The sequence below is a fragment of the Helianthus annuus genome, chromosome 9 (assembly GCF_002127325.2).
Source record: "Helianthus annuus cultivar XRQ/B chromosome 9, HanXRQr2.0-SUNRISE, whole genome shotgun sequence".
Lineage (NCBI taxonomy): Eukaryota > Viridiplantae > Streptophyta > Magnoliopsida > Asterales > Asteraceae > Helianthus > Helianthus annuus.
Window position 1 is genome coordinate 49,625,984 of NC_035441.2, and position 12,565 is coordinate 49,638,548.

The following is a 12,565-nucleotide window of genomic DNA, read 5'->3' on the forward strand; positions in this document are numbered from 1 at the left end:
TTCAATGTGTTGAGATTTAAGAATTGAATAATGTAAGGAATTTAAAAAAAAAATCTAATAAGATGTAGCTCCACTTTTGGACCTAAAGGGTAGCAAGTGGCAATCATTTCTATATATATTACATTAAAATTTGTGATTGTGTTATCTCAAGAGAGTTTTTCAACTCTAACCCACATTTAAATAATGTAAGGAATTCACCATTATTGAATCTATACTATTACATAATGCGTTAATGCAACAAGATAAACTTAATACAAGACTTCCAAGAGAATACATTTAATGAGGATGTGTCATACAAAACATGGGAAAACTAGATAAAGATGGAAGTGCACGTACAATATATATATATAAGCAACCAGTTATCCAGAGATATCAATCCACAGTTCATCATCCATTGCCAAGATGTTTGAAACTTGCCACATTGTTGGCCTTTCTTGTGGGTTAGAGTTCAAACACGCTCTTGAGAGAATCAAAACGGACTTCACTAGTTTTTCAACTTGGGTTGTTGGTGGTAGCATCCGACTATCTCCCACATTAGCAGGCAACAGATAATCAACAGACAAAGTTGGTAAAGATGTTATGAGTTCTCTAGGATGCTTTCCCATGATCACTTCTAGTGCAACAACTCCAAAGCTATACACATCACATTTTTCAGTTTCCGCCATTGTATAAGCAAGCTCTACATGGACACAAACATGAAATGCAAAAAAAAAAACACAAAAACAGAGATTATGATCAATCGATATACAAAAGGTTCTAACATGCAGGGTCAAGTTATTCTACAAAGACTTCTAATTGTAAGAAGTGTAAGAAGGATTTATACAGTGACAAGTGTCCAATAACCTAAAACTAAACCCGGTATATCACCACCAAAAACCTAAACACCCCACCCCACCACCACCCAAAAACCTAACCCCCCCCCCCCAAACCTAAAAAAAATCTAAAAAAAACTAAACACCCACCCCCACCCAAAAACCTAAACCCCCACCCCCTCGGCAAAAAAAAAAATTGGGTGGGTGATGTGGGGGGGGGGGGTGGGGGTTTAGGTTTTTGGTGGTGGTGGATGTATAAGGTTTTTTTTTTTTTTTTTGTAGTGGGGTTTTTTTGTGTAGTGGGTTTTTTTAGGTTATTGGACACTTGTCACTCTAAAAATCCTTCTTACACTTCTTACAATTAGGATCCTTTGTATTTGATCCTAATCCCTAACATGTATAGATATTTTTGAAAATTTAAAGGATATATGTAGAACAAATCTAAGTTATCTGGCACTATGTAACCATAGGTGCCTGCAATTTGTGTCCAATTTGAGGAGTCTAGCTTTAAAAGTTTGGATGTGCCAAAATCAGAGATATGTGCCTCATAATCAGAATCAAGAAGGATGTTGGCTCCTGAAATGTCTATATGAATTATAGACGATGAGCACTCGTGGTGCATATAAGCTAGACCATTAGCTACAACTCTCACTATTTTGACCCTTTTCAACCAATCCAATTCCTTCGCTATGATATCACTACTTAAGATCGATCTAAGACTTCCCTTTTCAAGATATTCATAAATTAAAAATGAGTGACGGGCATGGATACAAAATCCAAAGAGTTTCACTATGTTTCGATGCCTTATGTTGGTTAATGCTCATACCTCATTAAGGAAGCTTGTATGATCAACTTTCTTAGATGACGAAGAATGGATTTTCTTAACAGCTATAGTAATATTGTTTGGTTGTAACTCTGCTTTGTACACACAGCCATATCCTCTGTTGCCAATACAATATGCATTATCGAAATCATTGTCTGTTATGAACCCACCTAGCCCAGATAAGATCCAAAAAGCCCAGTCCAATCAACGGCCCAACAAGATGAATGGCATAGGAGCGTATTATCAGAAGATATAAGCGAGAGAGATGGAAAGATTAAGGGGGGATGAATTGTTAAAGCAAAAGGATCGTCTCTTCTCATCCCAATTCTATTTGGATTTGATTCCCATCTCCTTCTATCATTTTGGTTTGTTCATTATTGATTTCAGTTTCTTCGTACTGTAATTCATACTTTAATCAGTAGAAATCAAATCATTATTTTACCTTTTCGAGTACTACTCAGTTGTGTTAAAATCCATACACAACATTGTCACCTCCAGGATTTCATCATACATTGCCCGTCCATCAAAGTTTGATATTGAGAAGAAATCATTACTTTCTTCAACCAATGAATCTACTGGAGAATGGCTCTTCTTCTTTTGTTGATTAGCATGGAGGCCGCTTAGTAACATTGCCCCCCCCCAAAAAAGGGAGCATTATTACAAGAATGGGCCTATGATGAAATCCAACACTATTTTTCTTCACAAAAAATTGACGTTCACAAGGTTTCAATCCTGTAACATTTCCACACAAACCTGGATTGCCTTGGAATACTTGTATGGACGAATTCACGAAGATAGGAAATTAGGTAGGAACTGGACCTATCAGCTCATTATAAGACAGGTTGACATCAACCATAGTAGGCAATTTTCCAAAGGCATTGGGAATTGAACAAGATAATCTATTGTGTGAAAAGTTAAGACTTACCAAATTCACTAAACCTTGAATTTCAGACGGTATCTCTTCAGTGAGTGAATTCCAAGAGAAATCAAGCATGTTTAGTTGACTTAGTTCACCAACCTCTGGAGAATGTTTTCTTGATTGCCAATACAGAGAACGTACATAGCTATATACAAGAGAACCTAACAACTTTCCAAGAGAACCTCACAACTTTCCTAACCAACCTACTATAAGTATGGTAATAGATAATACAAATATCTTGTACAATATAGTATACAATAAACCAATATATATAAAATATATCGGTGTTAATATTCCCCCTCAGTCGTAGCAGTAGATGGACGAATGCACAGACTACGTTTAAATATAGTAAAGAGCTGATTCGGTAACCCTTTTGTGAATATGTCAGCAAACTAATAGTCAGCAGGAACATGAAGAACTCGAACCGCGTCGACTTGAACTTTTTCCCATAAAAAGTGAATGTCCAGCTCCACATGTTTGGTTCATTGATGTTGTACAGGGTTTTGGGTGAGGTAAACAGCTGATATATTATCGCAATACACTATTGTAGCCTGTTTAACTGGAACCGAAAACTCGAGGAGGAGATTTCTGAGCCAACTCGTTTCTGCAACGACATTTGCAACAGCTCGATATTCAGCCACGGCACTTGAACGTGACACCATAGGCTGGCGTTTTGAGGACCAGCTGACTAAATTATCTCCCAAAAATACGCAGTAACCTGAAGTTGACCGGCGTGAATCTGGACATCCCCCCCCCCCCAATCAGGATCAGAGTATGCGGTTAAGCTGGTTGATTTTGACCGAGAGATGTGAAGACCATGGTCCAAAGTTCCTTTTAAGTAACGAAGCACCCTTTTTAGAAACTGAAAATGTGGTTCGCGAGGTGCATGCATAAACAAGCAAATTTGTTGTACCGCATAAGAGATATCCGGTCTGGTAAATGTAAGGTACTGTAGAGCTCCAGCCAAGCTATAGTAAAGGGTACCATCCGGTAAAAAATTTCCATCATTAGCTCACAGTTTAGAAGAAGTGTCTACGGGTGTAGAGCACGGTTTGCAGTTAGACATGTTGGCGCGAGCTAATATATCAGCAGTGTAGGAACCTTGTGAAAGAAATAAGCCCTCGGGTTTGTGTTCCATTGTTATACCAAGAAAGTGATGCAAGCGACCTAAATCTGTCATAGCAAATTCCTGAGATAACGATTTGATTATGATTGCAAGAAGTGTATTGTCAGATGCAGTGATAATTATGTCGTCCACGTATAAGAGAAGATAGGCCATGCTCGAACCGTGTTTGTAGACGAAAAATGAAGTGTCACACATGGTACTGTAGAATCCACACTTAGTTATGTAATTTGCAAACCGATGATACCATGCCCTAGGGGCTTGTTTAAGGCTGTATAGGGACTTGCGAAGGTGACACACATGGTTTGGTTTGGCTGGATCAGTGAAGCCTGGTGGCTGGAATAGAAAGACAGTTTCGTTTAAATCCCCATGTAGAAACGCGTTCTTGACATCTAACTGGTGGATGGGCCAAACTCGTGAAACTGCTAGACTGAGAACGATGCGTATGGTGGTGGGTTTGACCACCGGACTAAAGGACTCATCGTAATCGACAACGACTTGTTGACGTTTCCCGTTAACTACTAGTCGTGCTTTGTAACGTTCTAGCGTGCCATTTGCAAGAAATTTATGTCGGTACAACCACATGCAACGAATGACATGGGCATTTGAAGGTCTTGGGACAAGCTCCCAAGTGTGATTATCTATTAATACTCTATATTCGTTGATCATGGCATCATGCCAATTTGGATCATTCAATGCATGTAAGTGGGATTTAGAGATTGGGGAAATGGGGTTGGATGTGGTAGTGTGAAGGTCAAAGGCGATTTTTGTTTTTGTGACACCAGCTTGGGAGCAGCTGGTCATGAAATGAGTAGGACGAGGTGGAGAGGTGACAGTAGGAGGGGGTGGGATGAGGCGGCAACGGGTTGTTGTTGGGTGGTCGGCGACAATCTTGTTCGCCGCTGGTAGGTGAGAAGGAGCGGTGATGACTCTGCTGTAGAAGAGGGGTGAGTGGAAGCCTGGTGTACGGGTGAGTGTGGTGGCGTGTGGGTCTGGTGGGTTTGGTTAGTAGGCCGAGGTGGGAAACCCAGCGGGATGAGTGGTGCCAGAAAAAACAGTGGAGAGGGTTCCTGTTTTAGAAACGAGTAATCACTTGTAGACATAGATGTGGGTTTGGCAAACGGGAAAGACGTTTCATCATAGGTGACATGCCGAGAGAGGATGATTTTTCCTGTTGAGAGTTCAAGACAACGATTGTAACACCCCGTGTTTCCGAAAGTCAAAGTCAAAGTCAAGATTGAAGTCAAAGGAAGAAAAGATCGTTAATTACGATCTGTCACTCTTTGCTCAACTACTGTTTTGACTTCTTTGACTGTAATTAGTCTATTATACGTTTACGTTAGTTGTATTATGTGGAGTAATTAATTACAATCGAAGTAATCGAATGTTTATCGCTACGAACCGTTTTACGACTGTGAATGATAGGAAGTAACAATGCGATAAAGTCAATTAATCGATAATCGAACTAATCTAATCATCATCGAACTCGAAACTCGAATTATGCAACTTTGGGGTTATTATACATGTGTGTGTGCCTTATGTGTTACTTGTGCATGTTTACTTTATGTTATGTGTGGTAATCAATCGAATCGCGATCGAAACTCAATCGAACTCAATCGAAATCGAATTATGATAATTGGTGGAGAAGAGACAGCGCGAGATATAGATGCTTGTATGTTAGATATAGTAGTTGAGATTAAAAGTAATTTGAATAGGAAACTCTATCGTATTTGTATTTGCTGTGACAACCCTCACAATTACAGGTACTGTACAAATTAATTAATTTTGATTATGTGCTTAATGACTGTGCGTGACTACAACTAACACCTTAAACTGCTTACTGATTTATGTAACATACATACATGTGCATCACTTTACATACAATCGCCCCATTTATTTCATACGGACTCTTAGTGACAAACCTGATGCACAAAGCACACCTAGCATAGTGAGCGGATAACTCAGACACATGTTGACAATGCCAGCACATAGACAAACACTATATTGAGGCCAGTATGAGCCAGGGATAGAGTACTACACCAGTATGGAGTGTAGGGAAGTGAGGACCATAAGACTGTGTCACTAGGTGATAGTTTGAGTGCCGGAAAGTGCCTAAAACTCATTTTAAGTACAAAATTCTGCATTTTCAGCAACAATTCAGCTTTTAACACACTCGTATTACACAGAGTATTGACTAAATGGTCCTGAACGCTTTCCTAAGTGTTGGAATTAATTTCGTTACAAAAAGATGCACAAAAGACATTATGCGGTACAATTAAACGCTTTAACGGAACGATACGTAACCGAGCAACCAGACATTACCCGGGACACCAAAATATTGTCAGAAATATTATTTTATCATTCTTAAATATTTACGATCACAAAAATCCCCACACACTATAGAAACATGGCATACACCCACTATTCTTGAAAATACCCTTAACCTTCTAATTAATTACCCACTAATTACCAAAATTTTACATTTTACCCCCCCCCCAACCGAATTTTCAGCCCATGATTACTAATATATTTTGTTTAGATTTTTGTTATTGTAATCTTCATTTGATTGGCCAAAAATCTAATTAATCATGACAATAGGGAGTAGGGTGCACATGGTTCCAAGGATTTCATCATCACCTTAAAATCTACACTCAACCTCACTCTCTCTCCCTCCCCATTTGGCTCCCCCAACCGATTTCACCATCACCACAACTAAATCACCTTCATCTTCTTCACATCCAAGTCCATTCAAGCTTTGAAGATCATTCATAGAAGTTGCTAGTTGGAGGACTCTCAAGAAAGCTTTGTTCAAGTCTTTATCACTATCATTTCTTCATCATCCTTGCACTAAGATTTCCACCCTAGCCTTGTGCTAGTAGTACGTCCCTTCACACCATTGTTTCATCTTGTTCTTTGTTATGATATATAGTAGGATGATAATATTCAAGTAACACAAGAAATAGAACCCTAAAAGATGAACATGAAACTCTACATAAAAACCATACATAAAAAGTTTGTATGAAGTTAAAATCAGGTTGGATTAGGGTTGGTTAAAGCATGCATGAGGTTTGATCATTAAATCATCGATAAACCATGGTTAGGACCCTTGTTGATGCGTTTTTAGTAACTTTTACATTGTAAACAGCATGCTGATTGGTATTTCCAGCCAACTTCAATAGGCTGTAACTGGACCGTTTTAAATCGAAAAACTGATTTTCTGAAGCCTAAAATATGCATTTTGGAATAACCGAACAAATGGCACTAGAATCGTAATTTTTCCAGGTTGTTAACTACTTTTAAAGGATTGTTTTTGGACAGCAGCTTAAGCTGTGTTTTTACTGCAGAAAAAGTGTGTTGTATTCGGAGTCATACCTTGAAACCTGAGTAGAATCAACTCATGAAATTTTTACAGTAGATGGTCACCGTTGTCACGATGATCCTCCAACTAGAATTTCGTCAATCGGACTTACGGTTAATTTTTAGTGAATTATTCCATAAACTGCAATCAGAAAGTAACAAATCTGATCGCAGTTGGATAAATAAATTTCTATAAAATATTGGTAACGAACTGGACCCTGATATTTTTACACAATAATATTTGGATTGTATGAGTCATTCTGTAAAAATTTGGGAATTTTTGGAAAAGGTTAACTATTTTATAAAAATCCTCGAAAACAGTCCAATTTTGGGTGATGAATAAAGTAAGTAATGCTTTGTATGTCTATATGTCGGTTTGATTATTGAAAATGAACTACGGGATATGCGTAAAAGAAAATGATATGCTATGAAGCATGGACACCCCTAATTACAAAGGAGACTATGACGAAATTTTCCGAAAATCCTAACACTTAATATATATTTTTGAGACGGGTGTTTACTAGTATACTTTAGATTTTGTTTTCAAAGATAAAACTCGTCATAATATTTATCACAAAATACAAAGTATCGGAGGTTGGTTTCATACATGAATATGGTTAAATATATATTCTCTAAAAGAGACTTAAAAATATATTTCTGGCATCCCATCCTTGGGAAGGAAACGCATATATAAGATACTTTAGAAGTATTGATACTAGAATATGGAATGAACAAATATTCCAACACGACATATGATTAAGTTAAAATATTAATTATTTTGATAAATAATTATCACTCGAAATAATATAAGAAACATAACTCAAAAACATAAATACTGAGACAAGGCACGACCCGTTCGTCTAATAGACGTTAGACCATTGTAGGTAGTCGTGTTTGCTGAGGAGATTTGGGTTTCATGTACCGAAGACGCAATACAGTGAGTTCATGTCCCCCTTTTCTCTTTAACTGTTTTCAGTTTTATACTTCGGGGGTGAAATACATGTTACACTTTTACAGACGCTTTTATAAATGGTATGGTTAGCTTAAGGAGGGTTTAGACGCTTAGAGCAAGTGAGTGGTGGGCATGACACTTAAGGCCATTAATCCTCATTGTAGGACCGAGGGACATTAGTGATAGATCTATTCGGGTGTAGTGAGCCCCACTCCTGAGTCCGCTGAGTGGACCATGAGGTGACTAAGTTCCCGACGCACAAATCCACTAGGTTTGAGTCTTCCTTCATCACTTCACATATATCATTGGCTTTGCAACCCAATGATGATTTCTTTTTCCTTATTGCTACATACCAGGGATTTTCATACATACACACACATTACAAAGGTTTATACATACTCACTTACACATGAACTCGTTCAACTTTTGTTGATTTTTCAGAGTACATGTATTTCAGGTAATTAGTAAATGGATCTGGCGGGCGTTGGAGTTTTAAGCTGCGTTGTGAATAAAGATGCCATCCAAGTCATTAGGGCTTAGGAGGCGTATCTTAATCCTGGACGAGATACGTGGTCCTAAACTCGGGGTTGTTTTAAAATCTTTTGTTGAGTCTTTTTAAACTCCTTAAAACATGTTATGGTTGGTAACTTGAATTTGGTCTCGTCATTACAGACAATTATGTTGTACTACTTTTAAACTTAAATTAATGGATGTACATCTACTGGTTTTATCATATAGTGTTGTTATGATCATATGCAATGGTATTAAGAAGTCACACCAACAATCACGCTTCCGCAAAAGTCAGGGTGTGACAGCTTGGTATCAGAGCTTCGATCGTAGCGAACTAGGATTCATTCTCGAGTCTAGACTACGATCAATAGGGCTCTCACGAAAACGCTTTTACAAACATGTTTTCATTGCATACACAAAACGCCTAGATCCAGGGAACAAACATTTTTACAAACAAAAGGCACAAATACACATTCCAAAATATATGTTTATAATTCAGTCTTAGAGACTGAGGGGTTCAATCTTAGAGATTGGGGAGGTTCAGTCTTAGAGACTGAGGGGTTCAATCTTAGAGATTGGGGAGGTTCAGTCTTAGAGGCTGGGGAAAAATTTAGTTTTAGAGACTGGGAGGTTTGGTCTTAGAGACCAGGGATTTAGTCTTAGAGACTGGGAGGTTTGGTCTTAGAGACCAGGGATTTAGTCCTAGAGACTGGGGAAGTTGGTCTTAGAGACCAGGGAGTTGGTCTTAGAGACCAGGGAGTTAGTCTGAGAGACTAGGGAGTTCGGTCTAAGAGACTGGGTGGGATAGTCTGGGGAAGACTAGGATGATTACTTGCTTACATTGTTATCACATACATGCTTAATTGCTGATTATTAATAAACGTGCATATGTGGAAACTGTTTGCATACGCTAACTGATAGTGATTACTATGGACATACATACTATGACTACCATGCACCGATACACATGACGCCTTGATCAAAAAGCGGGTTGTCAAACATTGATGACCCTATGGCCGCCGCCACAAATAATGAGACTGCACTTGCGCCGAAGATATTTACGTCGGACACTGAGAGTGATCTCGATATGCTGACCAAGGGCAAGGACGACTTACAACAGTCCGCGCTACCAGAATTTGGGGATGATTTATCCTTGCTGAAGGCTTCTCTGACAAGAATCCTCCTGTTACTCCTATTCCAGTCCATGACCACTTCATCACTAGTCATTCCGATAGTGAACACACCATGGCTCCAATCCTTGACAATACGCATCATGTGGACCTTCCCTTCCAAAGGGTGGCTACTCGACGAATAGTCGATGACGTTGACATGACTATTGATGCTGCTCCTGACGACATCCATGGTGATGGAAAGTTAGACGAGAACGTTATTATAAATTTCACATTTGAGACCCCTGTTATCAGGATATCCTCTGCGCCTAGAATACACTCGATTTCAGACTCCTTTGAGTCTGTGACATTTACAGCCTCATAGATGGCCGGATTACAACCTTCTACTACTGACACAGACGACGACGCCGTTATGACTGTTGCACTATCACTTGCTCGAGGCACCACACCGTTACACGACCCAAGGACTGCCCCTGAGCTAGCCTCTGCACCTTTGTGGGACAGCTTGATGTTGCACCTGCTGGTCCTGCACCATTGATTGATCATGACCCTATTTCCTTTTGGTTTACCAGACATTGCACCCCTTATATCTGACCAAGTACCTGCACCTGACGATCCCCTTATTGGTTGAGACGTTTGTTTTTGCACTCGCAACCGATGATGATTGCTCCTTCTCTCCTATGGAGACCGACGTCCATTGCATCAGCATGCCTATCGCTTCCTCTTAGGACTTACCCACACCTTAGAAAGGTACTCCAGGACGGCACCCGCATAACGATCCCTATTGCTGCTGCAACATTTTCTATGACCTCACAGGCCGCACCGTTGCTACTTTCAACCCTTCAGCGCTGGACGAGCCATTTCGATGGTCCCTATAATACACTATGCTAATTGTAGACCCTTACCATCCCTCACACTATGGAGACTACACAGCTACAGCTTGAGGATATGAGTCGCAGAACGTTGGAGCTTGAGCTGACACCACGTCCTCCACCCTGTCTATTGCCAGTATACTTTGATCCTCCACATTCATCACTGTCTCCTTTGGCACACTCACCTGTTGCTATTACACCTTCTTGGTTATTAAGGCTCGTTTCTTTACTGTCGAGCGGCAGACCGGTTAATTACTTCGACGTATATACAAGCTCGAGGAGGGGTCCACACATGTTAACGATTTACTTTTCTTTCCCACTCCACCTCAGTCACCAATATAATTGATTTCTGGATTTTGCGGATTGCATTACATTTGGGTAAAGACACTAATGATAAGCCGGGATTGTGGAGACTTTTAAAGACCACTTCAGACTACGTGATTTTGATACACTGATATACTTGTTGGGCAAGGGTAGGGTGACCCTGTTTCCCCCTTGATGTGATACATTTTGAAAGACGATACAATTGTGGTCGGAGAATAATAAAACATGCGACAATACTTTGTGGCCAATGACCAGCGAAAGCTCAGACGCTATGTCTTCGTTAAGCACGTTATTGATCTATATGTGTGTGCTAAAATTTTAACGCTACGTGCTTACTTGCTATACTCTCATTAAACAAAATTACCAAATTACTTGGTTATGCTATGATTATGTTATTACTTGGTTGGTCGGTATAATGACCTGTTATGTGTATGTACGTACGACCACTAAACAACTAAATGCACTTCCTGAACAATATGACCTGACCTAACTTCTTCTTAGAAGATGTCGATACAAGGGAACATCACTACCAACAATCCTCCACCAACAACAGTGGCAGAACTACAAGAGGGCATCTCACAGGCTATTGCACAGCTCGAGGCCCTTCGCTCCGAATGCGGCAAAGGCTGCACCTACAAGCAGTTCTTGGACCACAAACCTCGAGAATCCGACGGCACCAGGGGTGCCTTAACTTTTGTGCGTTGGGTTGAGAAGACGGATTATGTTTTGCGACTAAGTAAATGCGGCCCAGAACATCAGGTTACGTACATAGCAGGGCTGTTTGTAGATGGGGCTCTGTCATGGTGGAACCTTCAGGTTCAAACAATGGGCGAGACTGCTGCGAATGCTTTGACGTGGGACGAACTGAAAGAACTAATGCGAAAAAGATATTGCTCGAGGGCAGAAGCCCAGAAGTTGGAGACGGAATTGTGGAGATTGAAAATGGAAGGTCCAAAGATAGCCGAATATGTGCAGAGATTTGGCGAATTATCACAAGTTGCTTCGCGTTTGGTGGAACCGGAACCTAGGAAGATTGAACGTTTCATAGGGGGATTGGCACCTCAGATTCTAAGCCTGGTAACAACATCTAAACCTTCAACGATCACCGAGGCTATCAACACCAGCGTGGCGCTCACTGAAGAAGCGGTTAGACTAGGAAAATTTTCCACTACGGATGAGAAAAAAGAGACTCCTATAGAGTCATCTAGGGATAATAAGAGAAAGATCGCAAATTTCAAGAAGATTACTCAGGCAAGTAACAAGAAAAAGGCCAAAAAGGGAAAGGACTACATAGGTATTCTCCCTATAAGTGCGACAATTGTCTACACTATCATGTCGGGCGATGTAAATATGGGAAATGTGATAACTGTGGGAAGAGGGGGCATCCGAAGGAAATTTGTAGGCAAGTTACTGAAAGTAGGAATGTAGGCCAAGATGGAAGCAAGAATCACGGAGGGAACAACGACAGTGACGATTATCCAGGTAGGACAAGTGACAGACAGAAACGTGCTCAAGGTTGTCTTAACTGTGGGAGCAAGAAGCATTTCAGAAAATACTGCCCTAAGAAGAATCAGGCACGAGGATAAAATCTCAGTAGCATAGCTAGGGGAGCACACCAGGAATCCAAGCATGGATATCGGTACGTTCCATATCACTCAACGTTATGCATCTGTGTTGCCAAATACTGTTGCAAATTTTTGGTTTCGCATCTCTAGAGTTCGAGAGTGTACTTGATATGGTAGC

At 40.1% G+C, this 12,565-nt stretch overlaps 1 pseudogene; it reads right to left on the minus strand.

The window, feature by feature from the left end:
- Window positions 1-309: 309 nt before the first annotated feature.
- Window positions 310-9,858, minus strand: LOC110875638 (annotated as a pseudogene).
- Between the last annotated feature and the right edge of the window lie 2,707 nt (window positions 9,859-12,565).